Source organism: Pan paniscus, chromosome 1 (assembly GCF_029289425.2).
Source record: "Pan paniscus chromosome 1, NHGRI_mPanPan1-v2.0_pri, whole genome shotgun sequence".
Lineage (NCBI taxonomy): Eukaryota > Metazoa > Chordata > Mammalia > Primates > Hominidae > Pan > Pan paniscus.
In genome coordinates this window covers 150,853,977-150,871,851 of record NC_073249.2, presented here as the reverse complement: position 1 = coordinate 150,871,851, position 17,875 = coordinate 150,853,977, and the positions used below count along the sequence as shown (strand labels likewise).

Here is a 17,875-nt window from a genome sequence, read left to right as displayed (position 1 = left end):
CAAAGTGGACAGATCACTTGAGGTCAGAAGTTCTGGACCAGCCTGGCCAACACGGTGAAACCCCGTATCTACTAAAAAATTACAAAAATTAGCTGGGCTTGGTTGTGCATGCCTGTAGTCCTAGCTACTGAGGACTGAGGCTGAGGGAGGAGAATTGCTTAAACCCAGGAGGCAGAGGCTGCAGTGAGCTGTGACTGTGCCACTACACTCCAGCCTGAATAAATATAGCCATGTCAATTCTTTATTTAAATACTTTACTTGCATTTTCTATCAATTTTGTACCAGGTGGTATTCAGGATACTTACCATGACATAGCTCCATGAGTTAACCCCATCAGCCACTTCCCGCTTATCTTTCCAGTTCATCTTTCCATGCTCACCACTCTCTGTCTTAGACTTTGTGGACAGCAAGATTGAATGGCTTGTAGCTCCCTGTACATACCATTCTATGCCTTGCTTCCATGCTTTTACTCACACTCTTCCCTGTACCTGGACTGCCCTTCCATTCTTCCCATTCTACCTTAATGTACCCCTTAGGACCTACTATGTGATAGTCAGTGGGAAGGCTTCTCACACCCCATGAGTTCAGTAATCTTCCTTCAAGCTCCCAAATTAATCTGGGCACCTTTCCAGCAGTGTACTCATTACTTTCTATCCACTCATTCATTGGAATCGTCTGCTTATGTTTATCTTTCCTTATCTAGACTTCAATTATAAGTTCCTTGAAGTCTTAGAAGGTATTTTATTCAAATTCCTATTTCAATACTTGGCACAAAGTGGTTATAAGTGAAAAATAATGATAAAAACAGACAAAATAATGAGATCCCCCTATGCACAAGGCATTTAATAGGCATTTACATATCATATATCATTTAATCCTCACCACAGCTAGAAAAGCTGTTTACTGTTATGCCCATTTACATCAAGGCAACTCAGATTCAGAGAGATGGAACACTTTGTCCAAGGTCACCTGGCCAGTGAATGTCAGAATTAGGATTTGAATCCCATTTACTTGACTTCAGATCACACATTCTGTTTACCACAACCACATGTGAAGGTCATCCTGAAAGGATGCTCTGCTTTCTGAATCATAATGAGTTGGAGAGGAATGAAAGTTGCTGATAAAGTTAGCACATTAAGTGTCTAGCTGGTCACCACACTCCAGGGCAATTGCAGTATTTCATCATTGCCTGCGTTTCTACATCCTTCACCCATGACAGTCCTGTGGTCATGGACATTCGAAGATATTTAATAGATAGACTTACTGGAAAATGTAACTGACTTATAGAGCAAAGAATGGCATAAAGAACACGCCATTCAGATTTTGGTTACATGAGTAAATTGAAGACATTACAGAAAAGGAGCACCCATAGACACTGTTTTACTTAGAGTTTTTTTTCCCAGTGCTTCATGGATTTACTTATGTGCAGAATTCTTAAATATGAAATTAAAGTTATCGACATAATTAACAAGTTTAGCATAGTTACAAACTTTATTTTGAAGAGAATATAAATATATGGAGTCAGAGATATTCCAGAAAATAGAGAAAATATAGGTGTTATATCTTAAGAACCACCACAGTGTAGTTACAGTAAGTATGCATAGATGAAAGCTATGCATATTTCAAAACAAAATTTCTGTGACTTAAATTAGCATCTGTCATTATGACAGCTGCAAACCATCCCCAAAGAGTCTCATCTTTATGTGGGGTTCAAGCCAGCCCATTAGTCAACATTAGATCAAAATCCCTCTCCATGATGCTGGTAAATGGATGTCATCTAATAGAAATGCAACAAATATTTATTGAAAACCTGTTGTAAGACCTGAGCTAGGCTTTGTGGAGGATATGAAGATAGCACATCTCTCCCTTAAGACTCTTACAAAACAGTCACAGATTAAAAGTTAAATCAGAATACAAGCTGTTACATTGAAAGTGGTCACACAGACAGTGGCTATTACCAGCTCCCCTTACCTTGGTTGATATTTCCTCATGGCACTGTTTCCTGAAGTTGTAATATATAAATATATTTGTAGATGTGTGTATACATACATTATCTGTTACTTAGTGATGGGGATGCATTCTGAGAAATATATCATTACCAATGTTGTCATTGTGGAAACATCGTAGAGTGGACTCACACAAATCTAGATGGCACCTAGGCTACACACCTAGGCTATATGGCATAGCCTATTGCTCTGCTCCTAGTGTACAAACCTGTACAGCATGTTACTGAGCTTAATGCCATAGGCAACTGTAACACAATGGTAAGTACTTATGTACCTAAACATATCTAAAAATAGAAAAATTAAAATACAGTATTATAATGTTATGTGACCACTGTCATATATGTGGTCCTTCATTAACCAAAATGTTATGTGTCGCATAACTGCACCTCTATCTATCTATCTATCTATCTATCTATCTATCTATCTATCTACCTATCATCTATCTACAAATCTGTATGTATCTATTGATCTCTAACTCTGTATCTACATCTATCTATATCTATATATAATTTTCGTTGTTGCCCTAGTCTTCCCCACTAGAATTTTAAGTTTAGTAAGGGCAGGGACTTTGTGTGTCTTGATCACCATTGTATTCATAGCAACTACAATTCCTGGCACATAGTAGATGTCCAGTAAATATTTGTTGAATGAATGAGTGAATTTGGAGAAGAGAGAAATTACTATAAACAGAACTAATTACAGAGCAGGGGGCATTTCATTTAGTTCTTGATAAATGAAGATTATCTGGATAAAGGCAGGGAGCTATTTCAGGATGGACATTTAACAAGAGCAAAGGTGAGCTGCAGATAGACCTTCTTAGCTGGAAAGTATGTTTTCTGTTGTACATTATTTAGCCATAGGATTGGTTGGACCAAGTAAGGAGTGTTCTCTAGAGTGTAGGCACTAGACCTGTCTGAGAGACTAAGTTACTCAGGTCAAAACAATTTCTGTTTCCCCAAGTTTGTGGCAGTCTGTCTGTGCTTGTAACTGTGGTTTCTTACCACTACCTAGGACTGCATGTTCATTGCCTTGCCTGTAGCAAAGGCCTGTAACAAGGCCTGTTTTGAGCAGGCTGTCAGCACTGATGGGCTAAAATGTCAGCTAACCTGAAAATGACACCTCTTCACCAGTGTGTTTTGCAGAAAAATTCTTCAGAGAAAGGGCACTGGCTCTTTCAGTGTGTTTTAATTTTTATAATTTCCCCCCATATGCTAGAAGTTTTATCTATCTTGATTTTGCTCTCAAAGCACCCACAAAGATTGATAATCAGCAACTGAAACCTCAAAACCCCATACATATCTTATCAATCCTCTAGATATGTCTGCATGAAGACTCAGATGTGTGCCGGGCTGGGTGACTTTGTCAGAGGTCATCCTCAGCAGGGATTAAGTTTGTATATCTCCACTTGAAATTCTAACTGGGTGATCCAAGTATTCTTATCTCAACTTGGAACACATGTAGAAGCTATAACATTATTAATTTGCTGAACTTTTAAACATTTCTCTTTGCTCTTGGAGTTTCATCAAATCTGCTTTGTGGCTCAAATTTTTGCTTCAAGTTTTAAAAATGAGCAGCAGGAAGCCTTTACATTTTACTTATAAAGATAACATTAAGATGGCCAACATATATTAGGGCTTTGGTTAATTTTTAAAATTAACCAAAATGTTGATTGTTTGAATGGACCCTGTTATTTGAATGGAATCTTCTAGGGATCCCCAGTATATGAAACAGATCAGAAGAGAATTGCTGTGGTTAGAGAAGGAGGCTCAGAGCACCCTGGGCTAGGTTTCTGCTTGTTTTCCTCCTACCCCACCCCCATAGCAGGCAACATTCTTGAACTCCACCGAACACAACTTTAGAACCAGGGAATTAAGATGACACAAAAGCCAGCACGGTGACTCATGCCTGTAATCCCAGCACTTTGGGAGGCCGAGGCAGGCAGATCACTTGAGGTCAGAAGTTGTAGACCAGCCTGGCCAACATGCGAAACCCCTGTCTTCTAAAAATACAAAAATTAGCCAGGCATGGTGGCGTGTGCCAGTAATCCCAGCTTCTCTGGAGGCTGAGGCAGGAGAATCACTTGAACCCAGGAGGCGGAGGTTGTAGTGAGTGGAGATCGCACCACTGCACTACAGCCTGGGTGACAGAGTGAAACTTTGTCTTAAAAAAAAAAAAACGACCCAAAAGAACTTTCAATTGTGTCACCATGAAGACCATAAAAATGGTCATTCATCCAGGGTTCGCTCTGTAGTGTCATTACCTCAACTGCACTCTTAACTCCTGACAAATTATGCTACCAATAGTACGTTTATTCTTCTGAAAAATTCTGACTCCATATGTGCTGGGAATTTAAGGTAGAAAAGTATAGCCTGTATCATATTCTAGATAAACATAAAGTATCCTGTCAACAATATAAATGATTCTTGTGAGAAATGGAAACTTTCACTTGAAATATTATTTGTTTTGCCTAAACTCTTAACATTTCAGTCATTTAGTGTAAATCCATAGTCAGTACACAGAACAGGTGACAGATCTGAGTTTGGAAATGTTAACATAGCACTTTGAATGCCACCAGGAGCTCAATGATTTATAACCTTTGTTAATCTTCAGGAGCCTCCCCCACAAACCCTGTTGGTTAATAATGCTATTGCTACTCCTGCCCAGATGGTGCAATGTGGCTATGGAACTTGTTATAGGGAGATATAGTAGGTGCTCAATACATATTCAACTTATCACAGGCATGGGATAGGTCAGAAATTAGGTTTGGCTCTCACCCTTTGATCCTCTTTAAGAGACATGCTCTTTTCATGCCACCTACAAATAAAAAGTAGCCAGTGTTGCCTGCCTGCTGTTAATTGGATTTATAATCATAAACTGTCATGTAAAAACATTTATTTAAAATAATTGTATAAGAATATACCAAGATATCATATAATTAATTAAATTTAGCAAAGAGTAACCTCTATGTTGTGAGGGGGGCCATAGGTTAAAAGGGTATACAAGGTTACCCACTAGATGAGAGAAGAAGATATTAGAACATATTTAACTTTTATAGCATCTTACAATTTTTCTATTTTTGTATCTTTCGTAATATACATGTTATTGTAGCATCACAAGTACATATTAATAACTTATGAGCCCATACATTTATGTTTGAAAGATTTTACTAATAGTCTATGAGAACCACTTCATGTGGCTCTCACTACACAAAAATGAGTTCCCCATTTTATTGCTCAGTAGTATAGATGAATACAGAGCCAAAGAGAGTGTCAGAGGGATAGAATGAAGACTGGCACCCAAGAGGCCTGTGTTTAAATCCTGGCTTGACCAGTTGCCACCCTGGTCATCTAGGACAAGTTTGCATCTCCGAATATCAATTTCCTCATCCATGAAAAAGGGATAAAAATGTCATTATTTTACATTGGGTAATTTATTTACAGTGTATACTAGAGTATTTGACACAATAAATAGTATCTATTATCATTTGTGAAATTCACTATTCAATTTGTCCTCCAATTTGTCACATTTTCAGTTGTCAGTAAAACACGGTTACGTTAAAAACATAAATAATGTCTAGTCCCTTGGGATGCAAAGAGGTCCAGATTTTCTCGTTCTTTTCAACTCCTTAGCTGTGAAGGCTACATCCTGCACTTATTAATCTGCGTATTGAGGGGGGAGGACCCTTGATTCTTGTCTTTGATAAGCTCTGCTCAGCCATGGCCGGATTAATGCATGTCCACATCCACATTACAGGATTCAGTAAGAAAAGAAAGTCAGCTCACACTATGTGGTTAAAGATAATGGAAATGTGCTTATTAGAAGTCTTCCAGAGAGAAAATTTCTTAATTACTTGCTTTTGATCAAAATGAGGGTAAACAGAAGCAATTCTGAAGCAAGACTCGTTATTGTGTTTTTCTGAACATAGTACGCAAGTCTGACAATTAGGAAGCAGTTTTCTGCAGTTCTTTCACATTTGTTTGAGTCTCACAGAGTTTGCAACCAAACTAATAAAGAAGGGAGCCATCTCACGTAGTTTTTAGAAGAAAGTGATATATAATTATGGAGTTTACCAAGAACAAATCTCATCAGAGCAGCTTAATTTTTTTAAAAAAATGAGTTACTTGTCCAGTTGGTCAATAGACTGCGATAGACACAATGTGTGTGATTTCAGAAAAGCATTTGCAGGATATATCACGACAATTTTATAGTCAACATGAGAAATGTGATCCTGACCTTGCCAGGATTGGGTAGGTAAGATTGTAACCCAGTCCATATAGGACATGGAGTGATTAGGTTAGTAACGCTTTGAATGATTGTTTGAGGGGGATGGTTAATGATGTAATTTTTTGTGTGTGCAACAGGGAAATCCTAGTGATCCTATGGTTTTAGTGTTTAAAATATTCCTCAAATAACTGCAGGTTTCAGAAAAACCTGGTTGCTTTAGAAAGAATGTAGCCATGGTAGAAAATGCAGTCAATCTACACAAAAATACCTCTAGACCTCCAGTTCCAAAATGGCTGCATAAAAGCAAACTAGCTTTACTCCCTGCAACAGAAAATTAAAAAGCAAATATACGGTGCTGAGATTATCACCAGCAGTATCCCAGAATGCATATATGAGAGGAGACAGTTCCTGGGACCATAGAGAAGTGAAACAACTTCCAGCACACAATAAGAGAATCAAACTTCCATATCTGAGACATTGCTCTCCACGATCTGTCTGGCACAGATTGTGAAAAATTTTCCCCAACTCACAGTTTCTACACTGGAAAGTGAGATTGAGGTTAACAACCAGCTTCCCTACCATCTTGGGTTTTCTGGAAAGAGACCTGTCCCTGCCTCAACCCACGGGAAACATCAGGAGTTCTTGAAAGGAGCAATATCCCCAAGGACAAAGGGGAAAGGCCAATATCCCCAGGAAATATCCCTGAGGACAAAGGCGGCAGAGGCCAAAGACAAAGGGGGAAGATAGGACTACCATCCCCAGCCCTGGAAACTCTGCTCTGTAACTCAGCCAAAGGAGAAGCCAAATCAGAGTGGCTGTTCAGCAGCACCACACCGTAGATGGCTTGTTTCCATACATCCCTTGGGCATGAACCCTAGCCAGCCTTCCCACACTACTGGGATATCCCCCCTGAGACACCCACCATTTGAGATGAGTGGCACTCTGATTGTTTACTACAATCAAGACAAACCTGGGCTTAAGGCAACATCTAGGGCTTAAGGCAACATCTAGTGCCAAGAAGGCAGTAACCTAGGGGAAAAGAAAGAAAGCCAACAGATAAATTACAAAGAATCTCTAAGCAAACATATCCAATAAAAACCTAAACAAGCCAGACAGAGGACTGAAATAAAGAACAAATTATTCAATAGAAAGACATATTTATGTACGTCCATAAGAAACAACAGCAAATGGGAAACTATGACCTCCTCATATGGAGAAAGCAAGGAACCAGTGACTGACCCCAATGAGACTGTGATATGTTAACTCTCTGACCAAGAATTCAAAATAGCAGTTTTAAGGAAACTCAGTGATCTCCAAGATAATGCAGAAAAGCAATTCAGAAATTTATCAGAGAGATTTAACATAGATTAAAATAATAAAAAAGATCTAAAATAAACAAACAGTGGTGCATCCAAACAATGGTGCTAAAACATGCTAAAAGGAAATGAACTATCAAGCCATGAAAAGGTAAGGAGGAAGTTTAAAATGCATATTACTAAGTGGAAGAAGTCATTTTGAAAAGGTTACATACTATATGATTCCAACTGTATGACATTCTGGAAAAGGCAAAATTGTAGAGACAGTAAAAAGATCAGTGGTTTCCAGGGATTAGGTAGGAGGGAGGGATGAGTAGGTGGGGGCACAGAGGATTTTTAGGACAGTGACGTTACTCTATGTGATGCTATAATGGTGGATACTTGTCATCGTACATTTATCCAAACTTTCAGAATGTACAACACCAAGAGTGAAGCCTCCTGTAAGCTACGGACTTTGGTTGATAAGGATGTGTCAATGTAGGTTCATTAACTGTAACAAATGTACCACTCTCGTAGAGGATGTTGGTAATGGGTGAGGCTATGCATATGGGGATAGGAAGTAGATGGGAACTTTCCATACCTTCTGTTCAATTTTGCCGTAAACCTAAAACTGCCCTAAAATTAAACTGTATTAAAAATCAAAATAAACAAAACAAGAGCTCCAAAGCTACATCATCACACAATCACTTTGTTTGTAAGTATAGCAGTGGGTCAGATTCTTCCATAGTAATCAATTGATTAAAAATGTTTACAATGGTCAAAGCATGAGCAAAGACTATTACCATGTTTCTAATTAGTAATGAAAGTCTTGAAGAGTGGTGGGTTGGTAAGTGTTTAACAACTAGCTCTTTAGGAAAAAAAAAACAATGTATGCATATAGATACCGTAGAAATAAATAACCTCAAGTACATAGATAATAAGATAAATAATAATAAAATAAATAGGAAATTATGAGTTTTTTTAAGAAAATTTCTAATTTTTAGAAAAAAATTAGAGTTTTTTTGCCTTTTTCAAAAATACTTTTAAGCTTTTAAAATGTTTTATTTTGAAATAATTTTAGATTTACAGAGAGTTACAAGATGGTACAGAGTGTTTTCATATAACCCTCACCACCCAACTTCCTCTAACGTTAACTTATTACATAACCATGGTTATTTGTTAAAACTAGGAAATGAACATGGGTATAATATTGTTAAGTAATGTAAATACTGCATTTAGATTTCACCATTGTTTCCATTACTATCTTTTTTCTATATTCCAGAATCCCATTCAGGATGCCATGTTGTGTTTACTTATCATGCCTCCTTAGTTTCCTTTGATCTATCAAAGTTTCTCAGGCTTTTCTTTTTTCATGACCTTAGTTTTTAGTATAACTTATTAATTTTATGTGTATTTCTGAGTTGTTGGCTTTATAGGTTTATAATTTATTAAAGCAGTTACCCAAAGAGTGTGGTTTCATGGATCGATGTCATATGGATAGAAGTTACTAGGGATAAGCCCACAAGAATCTGTCATTGGTCTTTTCTCCTCAACAGTTTTACTAATGACTTAGAAAAATCTATTGCTGTCATGAAAGTCATATTAGCAAGTGATACAGATGGGGAAGTGTAACAAATATGTTGGATAATACTTCAGAACTATGGGGACCACAACATGATAGGCAAATCTAACAGTGTAAAGTATTACAAGGATGAATGTATTACCCAACAACTGTGTGCCAAAAAGAACCCTCTATTGCTGAGCCTAGAAAGATGTGATTTAAATGAAGTGCATGCTAAAAACATGCTTAGGGTTTTAAGATTTTTCATGTTCCTTTTGGGGACAGAATGGCTACCCGAGGGACTGGTAAGAGGTAACTTGAATGTCTGGGTTCCATTCAGGTGCATGATCTCTCCTCCATATGAGGGAGATAAAAATATTTTCAGGGACATACTAGTCCAAAGTTAGGTAGCTAGTCTAAAATGGTATGTGATAAGAATGACCTAATTTTGAAGGGAGTGTCCAGAATCATAAATAGCTGTTGCCTAGGGAGGTGTGAAGAAGGACCTGGAAAGGTGAGTCCAGGTAGAACTCTCTGCCAATGATCAAGTAGCCACAGAGGCTTTGTATTAGGTTTCTGTAACCAAGGGCAAGGGTGTTCCTTGAGGTTAGAAGGTACCCTCTAGGTTAGGTAATGGGTAATTGCAAGTAGAATATGCACCCATGATGTCATTTTCCTGCCAAAAACCTATTTAGCTTGCTCTGCTTCCATAGAAATACAATGCCTATCCTAAAATACCTGATAGTTGTGTCTGTATTGATCAACTAAATTCAGAGTATTATGGTGAATAATTCTGGATACCAAAACCGCGGCCATTTTAAAGGGAGATAGGGTGAGTGATTAGAGACTGAAAACAATGCCATATGATAAGCATGTGAAAAATCGAAGAATGCTTAGCTTAGCAAAGAGAAGATATAGGGGAAGTAAGATGGCCATTTCTGAGTATATGAAAAGCTGTGTCATGTGGAAGCACAATTAGACTCGGATAAATGAGTAGAAACTACAGAAAAATAAATTTTAGCTCAAAATACAGAAGAGCTTTTAATTATTAGGGCTGTCCAAAAATGGATGAGGCTATCTCAGGCAGAAGTGTTCCAGTAGGAGAGAATAAACATTGGGTAGACATGCCATCTGGATGATTGATTTAGTTCTGCGATATCATGACATGTATTTCTAAATGTGACATAGTGCCTATCTAGCTGGCCGCTAGCGGAATAATATTAGTAAAACATAGAAGTTATGTTGGATCATTTTGGGCTCACATCAGCCCTTTAATCTTTTGCACTACTGAGCAGCCCTCACTGAATGTAACTTGCCCTCATGCTGCTGAAAACAGCCAGCCATATAGCACAATGCAGTATCCCATGTCTGTTCCGTCCAGGTTCATCTTAGCTTAGTTTGACCAGGTATTTTGACTTGGATGTGCTTGTGCAGTTTTTCCCAATATTTGTGGTTTTTAAAAACTCAGTACTTAACCTTTCTCACACTCTCGTCCATCAAACCAACTCCCCTCTTTCTTTCAAGGTTAAGTCTTATATTTACTATATCCATTTTTAAAGGCATTTAACCTTTTAAAAACCATGCTGGTATTTTTCTATTATCAGTGTTTTTGTTAACAGCCTTCTTACCAAGTTACATGTAGTTTCGGTAGTCTGTTTTTGTGTCTATTTTGCCCATTAGCCCAGGAAGTTTTAGTTTGTGATTTGGAAGAATAAATGATGACAGAACAGGATTGCCTGTATTGAATGAAGTGCTCGACTTAGAGCAATGGTTCCCAATTCTGATGACACATCATAATCACCAAGGGAACCTAAAAAACTTCAAACCTGTAGGGTCCACTTCAGGACATCCCAGGGGTGGGACCTGTAACATTGTGTTTTTAGCAAGTTCATTTGCAGCCAGCCTGTGAAGCTGTGATTTGGAATCACTAGACAGATGACCTCTAGCGTCACAATTTTAAGATGCTACCCACCTCCCCTGTCATCTATTACAATGAAACACACACTATCCTTGGAACAGTGAAGCAGCAAAACATGCATCTCAATGTCTACATGGACAGCTGCCCCCACTGCACTGAATTTTATATATCAAGCACAGTATGTTAAAACCACGGACATTATGCAAGATAAACATCTCCAGTAAAATAGCCTCCAAGTCACAAATGTCTTCATATCACTAAAATTTTAGCTCTCAAGAACATTGTGTTTATTGAGCAAATTTAAAAGGTGAGCCTGTCTTTCAGCTAGAATGCCAGAAATTTAAACAGATTAAGAATATTCTGAAGTCAGGATGCAAATCGGCAATAGGACTCTAATTTGTGACTATTTTCATCCCAACCAACACGAGACATTTTGATATCATTGGAAATCTTTACTTGCAAGAGCTGTTATTAGATTAGGAAGGGTGGGGTGGTCAGGATGGAGGTATGTTTACTCTGCAGCTGGTCATTAGCCTGGAACTTGCTCAAGTCGATTTTATGGCCATTAATTTCGATGCCCCCATTAGAAAATTTACTTCGAAGGCCATTTGCATGACATCTGCTCTCCTTTCAATCTTGTCTTCTCCCCTCAGTAAATGTAATTTCCACAGTGACTGCTTAACTGACAATTTTAAGCAGGCAAATCTTGAACTTTCCACATTAAATAGGAATCTAACTTTTTAGAAAGTTATCTATAGCGATGAAATGTTTTCTTAGTCTTGTGCTGAAGTATAAATAGGCAGCTGAGCTATGGGCCTACTGCTGTCGAATCTTGATAAGAGAAATGCCAAGAGGTTTGAAGAAGAAGAATAAGAAAAACCTGATATAAAGCTGTGCTTCAATACTTTCAGCAAATTATAGGATATTAATAACCCATCCCAGGTTGTCATGTGTGCAGGAGGCTTATTGCAGCAGAACAGAGATTATGCCCTCCCTGGCGTACCTTGGATGTTTGGCAAAACAAACTTAAAACAGGAAGCGTAACTCACAAATCAAAGATAAAAAATATTCCTCTTAACATTTCCTAGAACTTACTAGGTCTGTTCAGCAACTGCTTTCTCCTGCTAATGAGTTAAGATCTCATTAGAATGGTGAGTGATTCTGTAAGCCAGAAACCCTGCATTTTGCAGGCACTGGTCTCAAAATTGTCACCACTTGCCTTGACTTCTTGGCCTTCTATAGGTCTTTACAATAAAGAGTGAAACCAGAATCACATTTCTTCAGTCCCTTTGTACAATAATTTGACTACAAAATCATACTTCATTGGATAAATTTCTGTAGGTAAGCAGAAGATATTTGAAATATTAATAACACGGGAAAGGTAAAGGAGTGAAAGCAAGTCCTTTGTGGAAACTAGAATCCTTGCTACCCTCCATCCTAAGCAAGAGCATGAGATAAAAGTGAGAATATTTACTGAGCCCTAAATTCTCTTAAATGAGCAAGAGTGAATTGAAACTTTCAGTGGTCTCCAGGCTACTTGAATGAGAGGCCCTAATCCAGAACAAGAAGAGTTACCAAAAATATAAGCAAGAAATAAGAGGAGAGAAAGAATTAAGAAGGGAAAAGAGAGGAATAAAAGTAGACGAGGATGGAAAGAGAACAGAATACTTCATACCTCATATACTATGTTTGATACATTGTATACAGCAACATCTTAGAAATATCATTTGAAAATAACTGTTGATTTTCCCAGGAAATTAAATATTAAAATATCTTGTTGTTCATTTTGCAACTCTATTGTGAGTTCCCTCTATTGTGATTAATCTTCTTCCAGTACTACCATACACCTAGCACGTAGTAGACATTCAATAAACTGGAGGAGGGGGAGGAAGCAGGATAATGTTTGCTTTTTTATTTTTAAACTCATTTCATTTTTTGAATAAGTATTATATTCACATTGTTATGAACTGAATTTTGTTGTCCCCCCTCCCTCCAAAATACATATTTTGAATCCCTAATCCTCAATATGACTCTATTTGGAGATAGGGCTTCTGAGAAGGTAATTAAGGTTAAATGCGGTCATAAGAGTGGGGCCCTAATACAAAGAACCAGTGTCCTTATAAGAAGAGGAGACATGGGGAGTGCATGCATGCAGAGGAAAGATCATGTGAGGACACAGTGGGAAGGAGGCCATCTACAAGTCAGGAAGAGAGGCCTCACGAACCTAAGCCTGCTGTCACCTTTGTTTTGGACTTTCAGCCTCCAGAACTGTAAGAAGATAAATTTCTGTTAAGCCACTCAGTCTGTGGTATTTGGTTATGGCAGCCCAAGCTGACTAAACAACATGGCCCTAAGATTAAAAGGTAACAGTGAAAAGTCTTTCTCCTTGCCTCTTTCTCAAATGATTATATCCTTCCCTACCTTTTAAACAGTAGGCAGCATATTAATGAATGACTTTCTGGTGGACCATGACTAATGTGTCTATCAGTAATACAATGGAATCTAATAGGCTGTAGTAGAATGATGTCCTTATGACCAGGAGACATGCAGGGTTTTGAACTATTACCCTTTTTTATTCTCACACTGTGGTAACTTTCTATTTTTGAATTTTTAAAAATAGTTTTTAAGATTTTTTTCTCCATCAGTTATCAGCTATTACTGGGGCTATGAATGTGCTTCACACTAGCATCTGCCCCACTTATTGCTGATTACCAACTTTGTTAAAATTGTTTCTTTTTAAAAAATCTTTATTTTATTTTATTTTAAGTTCCAGGATACATGTTCAGGATGTGCAGGTTTGTTACATAGGTAAGCATGTGCCATGGCAGTTTGCTGCACCTACCAACCCATCACCTGGATATTAAGCCTCAAATTCGTTAGCTTTTTATCCTGATGCTCTCCCTCCCCCTTGCCCTGGGCCCCACAAAAGACCCTAGTGTGTGTTGTTCTCCTCTTTGTGTCCATTGTTCTCATTGTTCAGCTTCCACTTATAAGTGAGAGCATGTGGTGTTTGGTTTGCTGTTCTGCGTTAGTTTGCTGAGGATAATGGCTTCCAGCTCCATCCATGTCTTTGCAAAGGACATGATCTCATTCCTTTTTATGGCTGCATAGTATTCCATGGTATATATGTATCACTTTTCTTTATCCAGCCTATCACTGATGGGCATTTGGGTTGATTCCTAAAATTGCTTCTAAAGTAGAAGTCAGTAAGATCTAAGTGACAGCCAAGCTTTTCTGTATGAGGTAAGCACATGGGCTTGGATTTCTCTTTTACTGTTTCAGAAGTCATTTTTTTTATTGTTTTTTAGTTTCTGGCTATGTTCCGGTAGTTGAGATTGCCAGAGATGTGATTTGCAGTTAGCATTTTGTATTCATAACTGACTGTTCCTTCTCTATAATTTCACAGTCTAAAATGTCCTGGCTTTGCCAGAAGGTGGCATCAGTTTGCCTAGTATCTGACAGTTATGGACCTTGCATTGTTTGCCTTTGAGAGTTTCAAAAATGTCCACCTATTCTCAACCCATCAGTTTCATATATCTGCCCAGATGATTTGATATCCAAACAGAAAACTATTTGTAGCAATATACTTCAAATTAAACAAGAAGCCCCCTTACTTATATGTGAGCTTTTCCATTACACATGGATGTGATGCTCTCTGGAAAGGTGTACGGTGGGCAGTGCTCAGGCTGAGGACTAAACTGTGAGAGCCCTATGAGAGTGGTTACATGAACCACTGCTTGCTGAGCATCATCATATCATAGATTAAAACTAGGCAAATGAAGACCATTCTCCATTATTCTCTCCCGGTCCAGAAAAGGAGCAGCAGCTTTCTTGCTCCTTAGTCTAAACCATACAATAAAATATAACCATTTCCCCATATTTTTAGTCCATTTGGGAGAATCAGCCAGGCCTGGATGTACCTTTAGTTCTTTTACATGAGTCTGGAGTCTGACAGATGTGAGTTCAAATCTTGATTCCAGCACTTACTGGCCACATGACTGTATCGAAGTTTCTTAATGTCTCTACACCTTGCTTTTTTATATGTAAAATAGGAATATTCTTAGTATCTATCTCATAGGGCTGTTGTTAGGATTAAATGAGGTGATATATGTGAAGAATTTCTTGGAACCTTTTGGCATGAAGATCAATTTAGGATATATTAACTATTTATGGGCTACTTTAAAAATTGAGATTTGAAATATATTTAAGTCCCTTAGAAAGAATGTATATCCATACAAATTAAATTACCTACATTATTTAATAGAAGAATGTCAGTGAGAAAATGGCATGCTCATTATCCCCAGCAATTTTGCTATGAGGGCACAACTCTAATCTTTCATTGTGGAACTAGCTTGTGAGTCAAAAGGGATCCACAGATCATGGGATGCTCAATGTTGGAACACAACACTAATAGCTGATGGATAATTTGACTGATTAGAATGACCTATCACTTATCATCATCAATAAATCACAGCATGTGAAACCATACTGCATACCTTGAATATTATTGCTTCAACTCTCATTCTCCTCTCATAGCACAAAGCATTTTGCTTAACAACAGCCACATTCTTATTAAAGTGAGCCCACAGGAAATGTTTGAAAATGGTACCCTAAGACCAGAATCACATGAAGGTTTGTTAAAATGCAGATTTTTGAGGCTGGGCTGGCTCTGAGAGTAGGAATTATTAAGACTGCAAATGATGACAAATTTACAGAATTATTGCCCTGAAATGTACAGAGGTAGGCTTTTTAGCCTCTTTCTTGAGTTTTCTGGTTTTTTTCTTGTGCATATTCTCCAACAAGAAAGCAGTTAATCTAAAACAGTGATTTCAAACCCCAGCTCCCACCTGCTTTGTGATTGCACATTGGGAGTCTGATTTCAAAGGTGTGCAGTGAAGTTTGGATCATTCTAATATTTCTCCAGAAATCATGATTCTGACAATCCTGATTTTATCAAAGCTCTGTAAGTGCTAAATAGTTTTTCTGAATAGAAGACAAATATCTTTCCCTTGTTAATCCTTTTATTAAAAGATACATAACAGTATGTTTTATCCTACTCTAGCCTTACATGAAAACCTAACCCCAAGCCTGTATATGATATAGTATTTGACATTTTGAATAAATAATGGAACATCTGGAATCTTCAAAATCAACTTAGAAATTTCAGTTTTGCACAAATCTCTTAATACTCTAGGATCTGGATAAACAAATTACATTGCCTATGCTGAGTTAAATCAGATTAATGAAACATTATAAGTATCTCAGTGTAATACTCCAGATTTGATGTAATCTATGACCACCCCACCTCTCAGACATATAGCTTTAGAGAGGCACAGTCCCCTTTGCCTGAGAGAAGCCATCTTTTTCCCACACTGTCATCCTCTGTGGCTATCACAACTGGCTCACTTATTTTTTAAGTTAAATTATTTGTCTTCCATGTAGTTGGAGGAAGTCAATTATCTTAAAAACTTCAGTGGCTTCTTGTTGGTTTTCTTCAAATGTGACACCCACATGAGGACAAAGAAAGCTTCTCCAAAGGTCCTGATGAAGGTGGAGCAGTTTTAAAATTACCCAGGGCTCAGTACTCAACTTCTCAGTGGGAAGCAGATGTCCGTCCTATGAGAGGAAACTCCAATATTCAACAAGTGTTATGAGTCCAAAGTCCCGGGACTCAAAGAATACACTTAGCACTTTGCCTGAAGTCATGTATGGGAAACCGATCACTTACTTTAGTACATGCAACATTATAGGATAAAGGTCATACTAGCAGGTGATGAATATCATGCCTTAGGAACTCCAAGCAGACAACGATTTTCTGTACTTTGCTTTAGAGGTGAGAGCAGCATTGGAGGCTCAGGGAAAGTGACATACAGAAGACAACAGCTGCATTTTGGTTGGAGGTGATTTGAAGTTGTTTGTTATTTCATATGGCAGGGATGAGGAAAAATGGGTGGAGGGGAGGAAGGTCTACTTGTTTATTTTCCATCTCCTGTGGAGTATTTGACATCTGGAAGTTCCAGTTAGCATTTTTAAAGTTGTGTTTCAGATCACCCTTATGATTTTCAATTGGCATTAATCTGAGATGCCCCAGATGATCTTTTACACTTTCGTTAAACATTGTGATGATGCCTTTATAACTTCTTCAAATAGCTGAACCACTGGCCAAATTTTGAAAAGCAGATCATCAATCCAGAAAGTGTGACACTGTGTTCACACACAACCAAGGATTGCAAATGATGCAATTTTAGCACCATATTCTTCATCTAAGACAACTTACCAGAATCCTTTGCATAAATTAATAGTTAAGGTTCTTTTTATAATTCTCTAGTGATCCAATAGTGCACCTTCTCTAGTGACTGACTATGCGCAGACATCAGTATCTACATAGAGTCTAATCAAGTTGTCCAGTTGATATGCTGAGATCCCTGGAAAAAACCAGGAATCTTCAGAAAAGCATTAGTTACCTCTAGAAGTGCTATTTCTTCCACTTTCTTTCTCATGTTACCAAATAGTTTCGCATTAGCTCTAAAGGAGGTAATCTACTTACTCTATCAGGTCCCTTATCTGTATTATCTGTGGCAAAATAATTCTGCTGACTTTGCTCTGAATAATTACCAAGAGCTCACTTAACACGGCCATAATTCTTTCCCCATCTGACTGAGGAATGTTCTTAAACTCCCTCAATCATTCCAGCCCACATTCTTTCAGTATAGCAACAGCGTGTCTGTAACTTTTGTTTCCTTTAATTCAGGATCATCAGAGTGGGTATAAAACAATGACCACCTTTCATAGAATGAACTATACTTACAGTGTTTAATATATATTATCTCATTTGATCCTTAGGACAAAAAGTTATATACATATATGTGCA

General features: G+C 37.8%; 1 protein-coding gene across 1 annotated transcript in view; it reads left to right on the top strand.

The window, feature by feature from the left end:
- The window catches only part of LOC129398687 (uncharacterized), a 46,193-nt gene that overhangs the window by 680 nt on the left and 27,638 nt on the right, over window positions 1–17,875 (top strand). The gene's annotated exons all lie outside the window — the stretch shown is intronic.